General features: G+C 38.9%; 1 protein-coding gene across 18 annotated transcripts in view; it reads right to left on the bottom strand.

Annotated features, from left to right (window-relative positions):
• Positions 1 to 11118, bottom strand: part of APBB2 (amyloid beta precursor protein binding family B member 2) — a 386035-nt gene that overhangs the window by 265319 nt on the left and 109598 nt on the right. For 17 of the 18 annotated variants that reach the window (XM_055086069.1, XM_055086072.1, XM_055086075.1 and 14 more), the window contains one exon: positions 8865 to 8968. The gene's annotated coding sequence lies outside the window, so the exon portion shown is untranslated. Of the gene's footprint in view, positions 1 to 1780; positions 1882 to 8864; positions 8969 to 11118 lie in introns of all 18 variants that reach the window. The other variant, XM_055086068.1, reaches the window with a different exon arrangement.

Below are 11118 nucleotides of genomic sequence, written 5' to 3'. Positions count from 1 at the left end.
GCGTCCGGAGCCTGTGCCCCGCAACGGGAGAGGCCACAACGGTGAGAGGCCCGCGTAAAAAAAAAAAAAAAAAAAGACACATACATTCAAACTAAAACATATAAAACCAAACTAAGTACAGGGGTCAGAGAGTTTAAAAAAAAAAAAAAGAAAAAAGAAAAAAAAAAGGAAAAAAAAACCCTCTGTTCTAAGAAATTATTTCTTCTACTTTCTACTTAGAGAACAAATGAAAGTCCATCTGAATTAAATTACCACTGCTGTGGAAACACTGAAACTCCAAATAAAAACTAGCAATCAAGACAAGATTATCTCAAAAGATGCTAGATTCCCTCAACACTGCCCATCGTTAGGACAGTCTTTAAATGCCCTTTCTCATAGGCTATGCCAGTCATTCGTTGTAATTAAAGTTCTTGTTGAAATTGGCTTATATCTCTCTACATCTGGATCTTTTCAGGTACCGCTCATTTTCTCTTCTTCCTACTTATAAGAGATCAGACACTAGTCTGCTTCGAAATTTTACAGGTACTACATGCACATTAAGGTAATTCATCAAAGTAGTCTGAATGTTGTAAAGATTTTTTATTTTTAATGATACAGAATGTCACCAAATTCCCTTATGAGTAGGGTGGCCATTTCATTTATCATCCAAACCAGAACACTTGGTTCTGAAAGGGGGCGTTATCAAAAATAACAACAGGCAACAGGCACAGTCAGGACTGTCCCAGCACTCTGACACATATTGCCACCCTACTTATTAAAGAACCAAACACCGCGCTTAAAAGCCAAAAGTCTCAAACAAGTGAAATACAGTTCATGGTGGGAAAGGGGGCAGAGTGGGTTCATGTGTGAATAGAAAGTCAGAAGAGTCCAATCAGAAGGTCAAGAGAAAGCTGCATTCTCTCTCAGGCACCCAAACGCAATGGCATTTCCAGATTACATAAACACAGCTCCTCCCCGCCTTGGATATTAAAAGGGTTTGTACATATGAATCAAGTCTGTCATATGTCGTGTGCTCTCCTTATGTATTTATCGGTTTATTTTACTGCTACCCTCACACTCCTCCTCGATATTACCTTATCTCCCACCCACACCCCACAACCCACAAGCTTCCTTTCCCCTCTTTTCCTTATTTTATGTCTCATCACTGAACCAATAAACCAGAATTACTAGGAACCTGCTACATACCAGGCACTGTGCTAAGTCCTCCTACATAAAATGGGGATCCCAAAACTGAATTAGATTCAGTCCTTGCCAGCTCATTGTTCAAATTTTTGTTCACCACACTTTGTTTAAAACTCAATACGGGGGACTTCCCTGGTGGCGCCGTGGTTAAGACTCCATGCCCTCAATGCGGGGGTCCCGTGTTCAATGCCTGGTCAGGGAACTAGATCCCACATGCCTGCCGCAACTAATAGTTCGCATGCCACAACTAAGGAGCCAGCGAGCTGCAACTAAGGAGCCCATGAGCTGTAACTAAGACCCGGCGCGACCAAATAAATTAAAAAAAAAAAACCACTCAATACCATTTCACTCCAGCCTCCATTTCTGCATGTCCTAAGCAGCCCAACCAAGGAGTACAGTTGCCAAGTTTCCTAGTGAAGCCACCTCTCTATTTATTTGTAGATAATTTAATACAGTATATACATTGATATAAAAGCAGAATAAACTAAACAACTTTCATTAAGGTGTCAAAATTCCCACATCTTATAAAAACTTTATAAAAGCTCTTCTGCTCTCCCAACCAAGACACCGCAGCTTTTGTAGGGGAACACTCTCATACCTTTTTCCTCCTTGAAGCTGGTGAAGGATTATGTCTTCCCCACCACTGAATTTCCAGCACCTTGCAGAGTGTCTAGCACAAAATAGACACTCAATAAAAATCTGTTGAATAAATGAATGAATGACGGGCTCATGGTTAATGACTTTTTTTTTATGTCAACACCTCAAGATCTTTGCTCCATTGATCAACTCCTCTCAAAAGGCAGTCTCCCCACTCCGTCTCCCCCTCCCCACCACAGCAACAGCTTTGGAGTCAGCCAAAAACCCCAGATCAAATCCCAGCCACTTAATAGCAATGTAACCCTGGGCAAGTTTTCTAATCATTCTCTATGCCTTATTTTTCTTATCTATAAAATAGAGATAGCACTATTAAGTTTGCTAGGTTTTTGTGGTATTTGTGAGATTTGAAAACAATTTATGTAAAGGGCCAGGCAGGAACCCACTAAATGTGTGTCAGATGGAAGAATAAATTGCCATTCTGTTCTGTGGCTCCAGGTCAAAGTGTAACCATCAAACTGTAATTTGCCAAAGCTGATCTTCATTTAACAACAGATATGCATCAGAAGTGGTAACACACAACTGAAGTCTGTCTGCTGTGGAACATCAAAGGGAGAGTTTAACATCCGCTTTTAAATGCAGGAGAACAACAATTAGTCCACAAGTAAAAGGGAAAGGTATACAATCCGATTTTATTTTCCCCACCAGGGTATCCATGTATTAAGGGATTACCAGCTTACAGCAGACTAAAGCTTTTTTGCAAGGGTCACGTAGTGGGGGAGGTAACCCTGGAAATGGTTTTTAAATTCAGCATTTATTGATAGCTCCTGCTTTTCACCATCAAGAAGGTACAGGCCAAGTCTGCCCTTCCTTTAAAGTGCAAAACTAAGCAATCAAAAACTACAAGAATAAGACTGAGGCTGAAGAGTATTTTTACCCAACTTGTTAGCAATCTAAGATATTAAACCTCAAAAGGGAATAACATCATGAATCTTTGTGCAACTTGAAGTTTATGAAATGTATGCCTGTGATGGACGGGACACTTTGTTTTCACTGTAGAACCACGTTCTGAGACCCATTCTCCTGCTGTCAGGCCGAGCAGCAGCCGTGGGAATAAGCAGCTCCCTGTGCTTTATTTCTAGCACACCTGAACCTGCCATCAATTGCGGCCATGACAGCTATTTACGGGCCCTTACTTTCCCCTTTTCCAGTAACAGCAGCAGAGACAAGCTATGAAACTTCCCCAGGGTTTGCTTTCCTTCCTCACAGCTCTTGGAAGATGAAAGAAACCCCAGAGTTTTTCAAAGCCCATAGGCAATGTTGATCTTGAGTAACATTTTCTATTTTCTTAAAAGACATCATTTCCTACTCTCCTCCAGCATACAAAACATGAAGCAAAGCCTAAACTACCTCCTTAGAGTACAGGAAAATAAATGCAGTAGTTACAAGAGAACGTGAACTCTTTTAAAAACAGCAAAGGGTTAGGGATAAACACGGGCTGTAATACTGAACCGTCAAATTCTGTCCTACGAGCTCACAGTTTTGGCCTCCTTTAAAGAGTATCTGAGCAAAAGTGGCTCCCATCTGAATACGGATATTTTTTCCCTAAATTCCCAGTGAACCAAGTACACGAACCGATTATAACAACCTGTTTTCTTATCCATCTTCATTATACAGATGCTTTCTTGTCATGAGTCACAGAGCTCATAAACCAAGAAACTAGGGTGCAAACCTAGGCAGCCTGACCCCAACGGTCTCCCATAATATGCCCTGAACCAGAAAAGTACTTCTGTTTGTTGTCTAAATCTGAAACCAGCCAGGACCAACAGGAGTAACCGTCAACACAAGGGCTCCACATATTTTCACCAACTGAGGTCCTTACCTGCATGAATGACGGTGTAGTATTTTTTATGGACTCAAAAATATCATTTAAGACAGTTTTATACCTGCCATAGCAATGAAGCAGCAAGCACAGCTTTACAGCCTCCAAAAGGGCTTACAAGAAGTGCATTTTAGTCTCAGCTTCAGTTTTGGACAGCAAGTCACAAGATAAAATGGCAATTAGGAATTTCCTGAAACTTTAGAGATCTAGATATCAAACAATTAAATAGATAAATAAATAAACAAATATCAAACTAAAATCCAATTACCCCCATTTAAGTAACACTTGATATAACTTCAACAGAAGCTTTACATATACCTATATAATTTTAAAACACTGAATTTCAAGGGACAAAATATCTTAAAGATTATTCATCTTACCAATGCAAATTTTATTGAGCAAAGAGTTATGAAAGACAAAAAAAAAAAAAGGGAATGAGACTGGATCCCAGGCCTCAAGACCTTACAGTCTATTAAACATTATGTAAATAACTATAACCCAATTCAAGTTAAAAACAATAAAAGATAAAATCAGAATATACTATCAGGTATCAGAGAGACTGAAGTAGGGTATTAAGGGAGTTTGACACACAGAAAGGATTACTTCTGATCATAGCACAGTGGTTAAGAGCATAAAAAATGAGAGTCATACAGACCTGAGTTCAAGTCTTGACCAGTCCACTCCCTAGCTATGTGCCATTAGACAAGTTATTTAACCTCACTGAGCCTCAGTTTCAAAATCTTTATAATGGGGCAATAACACCTACCTCTCAGAACTGACATATAGGATTAAATAAGACGAAATATGTAAAACTCTTAATACAGTTCCCAGCACACTCCCAGGATTAATTGCTAGCAGTGGCTTCCAGTCCCAGACCTATTATTTCTCCATCTCACATGCCTAGCTACTTCTCTTACCAATGCTCCTTCATTGCTCTGGTCCAATGCCCAGCTAGATCCTACTACTAACTCTTCTTTAAAAATGAAGAGATGGACTTTGAGAAAATGGGGAACATGCCCAATGCCATACAGACTCCTGATTCCTCAGGAAATGACCGCCCCTTCCTCAGCAGGCCCACAGCATTTGTGAATCCATCTTCCCTACAAGCTCACCAGAGTCAGATGGATACCTCATGGGCTTTAAAGTTAGATGGATCAGAGTTAGAATCCTAACTCAAACCTTTTCTAGCTGTGTGAATGCTGGCGAGTTACTTTCCCCAGAGTTTCAATAATCCCTACCCTAAGAATTACTGTGACAATCTAGTGACTCACTACTATGACTTCCACACTTGTTCAGACAGCGGAGCCAGTCTAAGGGCAGAATATCAGAAATCTTGGTATATTTAACTGTACCACATGAACCAAGAATTATTCTACTAGGAGAAATTACAACTACATTATATACATACTGCTTCCCAAATATTATGTGTGTGTGTGTACACATATGTGTGTATAAATATATACACACGTTTTTTAAATCATTGTTCTAAGTTTATTGATTAAATGCTTGTTATTCATTAACTTTTTTTTTTTCTATTTGCTAATTTAACTTAACAAGTAGTAGCAGGTACCAAAAGCTCAGGAAAATATAATGGAAAAAAAACCTTAAGGATTAGAAAATTCTATTCATGATTTATTTTGGAAGGGATGGGTCAATGAATATCATTACTGAATGTCAGTGGTCAAACGCCTCATTTGAGAATATCCAGAATATCACATAGTACACGCTGAATATATGTTATTTGACTCTGAATTTGAAACTCAAATTAAGTTCCCTGAAAGCAAGAGCATATCTCATTCATCTTTGAATAATGAGCTCCTAACACAGTGCCTGGCACATGGTAGTTGTGCAAAAAATGTTGGCTTAATAAATGAACCTAAAATTGAGAAGGCATGCAAAGGTCTATAATACATTTTGCATCTCCAATTAATTTGGATTTCAATTTGCTCCAATAAATTATATTCCAAAGTCTATGAAACGTTCCTTCTGTACCCATCACCTCATCTGAGATATTAAGAGCTTCTTGGGAGGGAGAAATACATAGGTAGAATCCTTCCTTAGGCACAGAAATATTCATGAAGACAGCTAAGCAGGAGGAAGATGTCACCTGCACTCTTGTAATATAACAAAGGGACCAAAGAAGACACAAGCTTTATACTCAGTACCCATCAGACAGTGACATTTACCATTTTGAACCCATATTTAGTCCCACAAGCCTCCTGTTCAGAACATGTCTGGTTACAGTAAACACGGTACAGATTGTAGAAGGTGAATCCTAGTCTATTCTCTGTTCACAGATGAAAAACCCACACCATATATTTCACATATTTATACTCCCTTCTAACTGAAAGACAGGATCACCTAAAATTAAACAAAAAGCTAAGATTCAACTGTTTCTCTTTCACTAAAAATGATTTTGTAGACAAATATTTATTAGCATGGGAATTCATTATTTATTAAGTGGAAAAGAAAGGATACCAAATAATTTGTAGCATATACTACTCTGATAGTATTAACATAAAAATAAACATAGATATGTATTAAACAGGATAATAAAATAGAAGCTATTTTCTACTTCTTTTAAAATAATCCATGGCTAATTTTTCAAAAGTGCATCTACATTCTGTCAATATTATAGACTCAAGTTTCCAGAAACCTACTTCAAATAACTAACTAAAATACTTGAAGCAAGGAAGTCTTTGAAAACATATTTGTGATTAAGAAAAAAATAAAAGTAGAGGACAAATGGGAGTTAAAAGGAAGTGTGGTGGTTGTTTAGGGTTCTGAATTTTCCCTAAAACTGCACCAACCTCCCCCAAAATAAGTCACCAATTCATTTAAGTACCCCTTACAGTTTTCAAAGTACTGTCAGAAACATTCACCTGTGACTTTTGTAAATTTCAGAAGGGACTTCCCTCCATCTCCCCCAACCCTGCCCTCTCCCTTAATGTTTACTTCCATATAACTAGTTCTTCAGGACTAGATTTATACAGAGCATACTTATGCATTATAACCACCTTCTTTTTAACTTAAAAGTCAACCGTGAACATCCTTCTGTGCATATAAATTTTCACCGATGACATCAGTTTCAGTAAGCAGGGTTCCTTCTGCCATAGTCCCTGTGATAACACAGGGACTGTCTTTAGCTTATTGTGGTGATCAAAAGTCCTACTGATACCTTGCTTCTATAAAATGGAAAAGTAACTTTTACAGCAATATCACAAAGGGATTATTTTGGTGTAATGGAAGGAAAATATTTCACCAGGGACTATATTAAATTTTAAAGAAATGCTAAATTATTTGAAAGGCAGTTTAAGTAGCTCACTTTCTGGGGCTAAGTTGTATTTCCAATCTAAACACCTCTGCAAATATTGAGATCCTAAAGGCCAGAGAATTAATCATTTGCTCTTTTCGTTCTACTTCTGTGGACAGATTGGTGACTTCCAACATAATCCTCTTTCAAATATCCTGCCAGGATGGAATAAATATCCTTTATTTTAAGGTTAATATGTGAATACAAGGCTAAAAAATTCAACTAAATACACTGCTATCATTTTTTTTTAATTCCACTGACAATAGTATTTCACTACTGCAAATATTTCGCTGTAACAAAAAAAAATGTTTTTGGAGAAAATTTTCGAAGTCCTTGCTTTCATTGGATTTGTATTTTAGCAGAGACTTGATGGCTCTCAGAAACTCTTTTCGTGGTGTGTGTATACTCTGTGTGTGTATGTAATATTTTTTCAGTACATCTTATTTAACTTCAAAACAGCTTCATAATTAAAGACCCTTACCTTATTAAAATTATTTCAAATAACACACAATTTAGTTATAAATAAATTTACACTACAAATAATAAAATCTGATCTTACTGTTTAATGCTTCTATGGAACTTCTAGAGTATAGTTCTTTTCTGTCTTGTTTTGTTTTAGGAATGTTTCAACTATCTCATTTGTACTGTCAGAAATGTAAAGGAGCTGCAATACACAAAGAATACAAAGTTTAGAAAACTATCTAGTGATTTAATGAGCAAACAGTTCCTACTGTCAATGATATTGCTTCTGGAATACACCAGAAAGGAGGTGTGTGTGAATGCGCGTGCGTGAGTGTGAGAGAGAGTGTGTGTGTGTGTGTGTGTGTGTGTGTGTGTTGTTTCGCTTACATTCTTATGGGCCACTCACATTTCCAAGTAGTATCTACAAAAAAGTAGACTGTATTATTTTTTAGGGCCCATTTTACCTTTCTCTTCAAAAAGATCAGGGAAATAAACTGAACTTTATGGCGCCAAACAATTTTTTCTACGAGATAGTCAAGCCATTCACACAGGTTTCTCAAACTATCTTAGAGTTTCTCGAAAAAGTTATAAAACAGTAAAACTGACAGATGCATCAATTCTTCCAAAACCAAGCTACATGAGGGACTTTTTTTTTTTTTAATTAACTTATTTATTTATTTATTTTTGGCTGTGTTGGGTCTTCGTTTCTGTGTGAGGGCTCTCTCTAGTTGTGGCAAGTGGAGGCCACTCTTCATCTCGGCGCGCGGGCCTCTCACTATCGCGGCCTCTCTTGTTGCGGAGCACAGGCTCCAGATGCGCAGGCTCAGTAATTGTGGCTCACAGGCTTGGTTGCTCCGCGGCATGTGGGATCTTCCCGGACCAGGGCACGAATCCACGTCCCCTGCATTGGCAGGCAGATTCTCAACCACTGCGCCACGAGGGAAGCCCCCATGAGGGACTTATTGAACAAGTGATTCCACATTTTATTTTCCTTTCCAGATAAGAAAAGAACCAAATGGATAACATTCTTATTCTAAAAAATTCAGAACCAAAGAGCTTGTCTAAAAGTCTAAAACTCCTGAAGTTCAGAAAACTGGACTCACTTTTCTGTCAAACCATATTACACTGTCTTACCTTTAGAGTTTAATTCATCTACTGAACACCTGATAAAAGGTTTTATCACAACCTTGAGGACTCAGTTTATGAAATCCCAAAGAAATGGCACATTGCAGAAAGTCATCCTAATCTCTTGAAAGGTTTGTTGTTGTTGTTTTTTTTTTAAAGGTCTCCTGAGTCCCTTTCCATGTTTCAAGTCTGTAAGAGCATATAAAACTTACAAAGCCAGGAAAGAAGGGAAGTAGAAAAGCCACAAACTGCTTTCTGAGAGAAATATAACAAAATTTTTAAAAAGCAAATTAGAAAATTACTTACTTTTCCCAGGTCTTTGGTACAAAGCTCAGAAGGCAATTTCCCTTTTCCCACAGTCTTGTTAATTAATAGCAATCACTCAATGAGGTCAGGCAGCCCGAATATATCTAGAAATTGTGTAGAGACAAAAAGTTAACATTCAAAGTCAGATTAGAAATTAAAAATCAAAACACCCCATTGCTATTCAGAGTCTCTGCATAATTAAAATACAGATTTCATTGGAATATCTAAATGATGAGCTATATTAGTTACTTTTCTTTCAGAACAATACTAACAAGACTTGCTAAATCTAGATGGTGTTTTGATCTGTCATCTTATTAAAGTTACTAAAGCCGGAATCAGCAAGGCTTCTTGGCAACCGTTCAGGATAAAAATGTCCTTCTCAGGGAGTCCGAAAAAGCAACTTAGGGAGGATGTGGACTTCTAATTATACTGTGACTTGGGAGGGAAGGTCTTCCGAAATCACACTTGCCTGCCCCACCTTCCAAAGATGAGCTCATCTCACATATACAGAAGCAGTTGTAAATAGAAGTGAACAATAACAACTTAAAGAAATTCATCAACAACTTGTAAATGCCCTTCAGATGTATCCATTGAAGCACACTTCACTTTTGCAGTTGGGAATGAGAAGAGAGAGGCGTGTTAACTTTTTTTAAAAATAAATTTATTTATTTATTTATTTTGGCTGCACTGGGTCTCTGCTGCTGTGCGTGGGCTTTCTCTACAGTTGCAGTGAGCGGGGGATACTCTTCGTTGCGGTGCACGGGCTTCTCACTGCGGTGGCTTCTCTTGTTGTGGAGCACGGGCTCTAGATGCACGGGCTTCAGTAACTGTGGCACGCGGGCTCAGCAGTTGTGGTCGAAGGGCTCTAGGGTGCAGGCTCAGTAGTTGTGGCGCACGGGCTTAGCTGCTCCGAGGCATATGGGATCTTCCCGGACCAGGGCTTGAACCCATGTTCCCTACATTGGCAGGCAGATTCTTAACCACTGCGCCAACAGGGAAGTCCCAACTTTTTTCTAATAAAACAGAAAATCCGAAAATTCTGCATGATGATAATCTCACTTAAAACATAAGTTACTTCCCCCAACAATCCTGTGAATGAATACACAGGTAATAAATCATTCATAGGATAAACGAGTTTAAGTAGGTGTAACAGATGCCACAGGTAAACCATAACCTAAAGTCTATGCACCTGTCAGCCTCTCCCACACTGGGCCGCACATTAGATGTAATTCTAAGAAGCGGCGTGATAAATTCATTTAAAAGCCATAAGAGATTGAGAAATAAGTCCTTTAGGAGGAGGCAGGAAGCACTGCCACGGCAGGCAGTCAGAATCCCACAGACATCAATAGTCAACATTTATTATTACTGTCATCGTTACTGTTACAGTTTAGAGTTACTATTACTGTTACACTGTTATTGTTACACTTACACAGTATCGACTCTCAAGCCAGATTCTTCTCTAAGTGTTTTTACATGTATTAACTCCATTTAGGATAGAGACAAGCAGAAATATCCCCTAGACATCACCCTGGTGCCACACAGTACACTCAGTTCTCCTATAACACTCGTGCTTGTTCCAAGGTTGATACAGTAGGGAGCAACTTGAGCGTAACTTGATTTTCACATTTGTTTAGGTATGATTTCACTGCAAGAAACATTAGGTAATAGCAGAAGATTGCATGGAGCGGAACCCAGCTGTCTAAGGATACACAAAAGGCACAAAACCCATGCCTCAAATACCTGTTGGCGATCTCAGTCCCCACGACGTGTGCCGAGCCACAGCCCTCCACGCTGGGTGCCCCAACTTTCCTTCTGATTTCAGGTAACCCTCCTTCCACCACTTCATAGTGACTCACAAACTGCACCCTTCCAGGGCCTCAGTCCACAGGAAACGTCACGACTTTCTCAAGGTAAAATGCCATATTTAGTGCACTTTTTATCTATTTACTTCTTGACCAACTAATATGTGTAAAACTGTGCTCCAATTTTTATTCAGTTCCCATCTTACTTTTTTTTAATGTGTCACTGACAAAGGTTTTTGTTTTTTTTTTTTTAATTTATTTTTGGCTGTGATGGATCTTAGCTGCTGTGCGCGGCTTTCTCTAGTTGTGGCGAGCGGGGGCTACTCTTTGTTGCGGTGTGCGGGCTTCTCATTGCGGTGGCTTCCCTTGTTGCAGAGCGTGGGCTCTAGGTGCGCAGGCTTCAGTAGTTGTGTCACGTGGGCTCAGTAGTTGTGGCTCGTGGGCTCTAGAGC

This window comes from Physeter macrocephalus, chromosome 7, assembly GCF_002837175.3.
Source record: "Physeter macrocephalus isolate SW-GA chromosome 7, ASM283717v5, whole genome shotgun sequence".
NCBI lineage: Eukaryota > Metazoa > Chordata > Mammalia > Artiodactyla > Physeteridae > Physeter > Physeter macrocephalus.
Note: the sequence above shows the minus strand (reverse complement) of the source record. Positions and strands in the feature narration are given on the sequence as shown.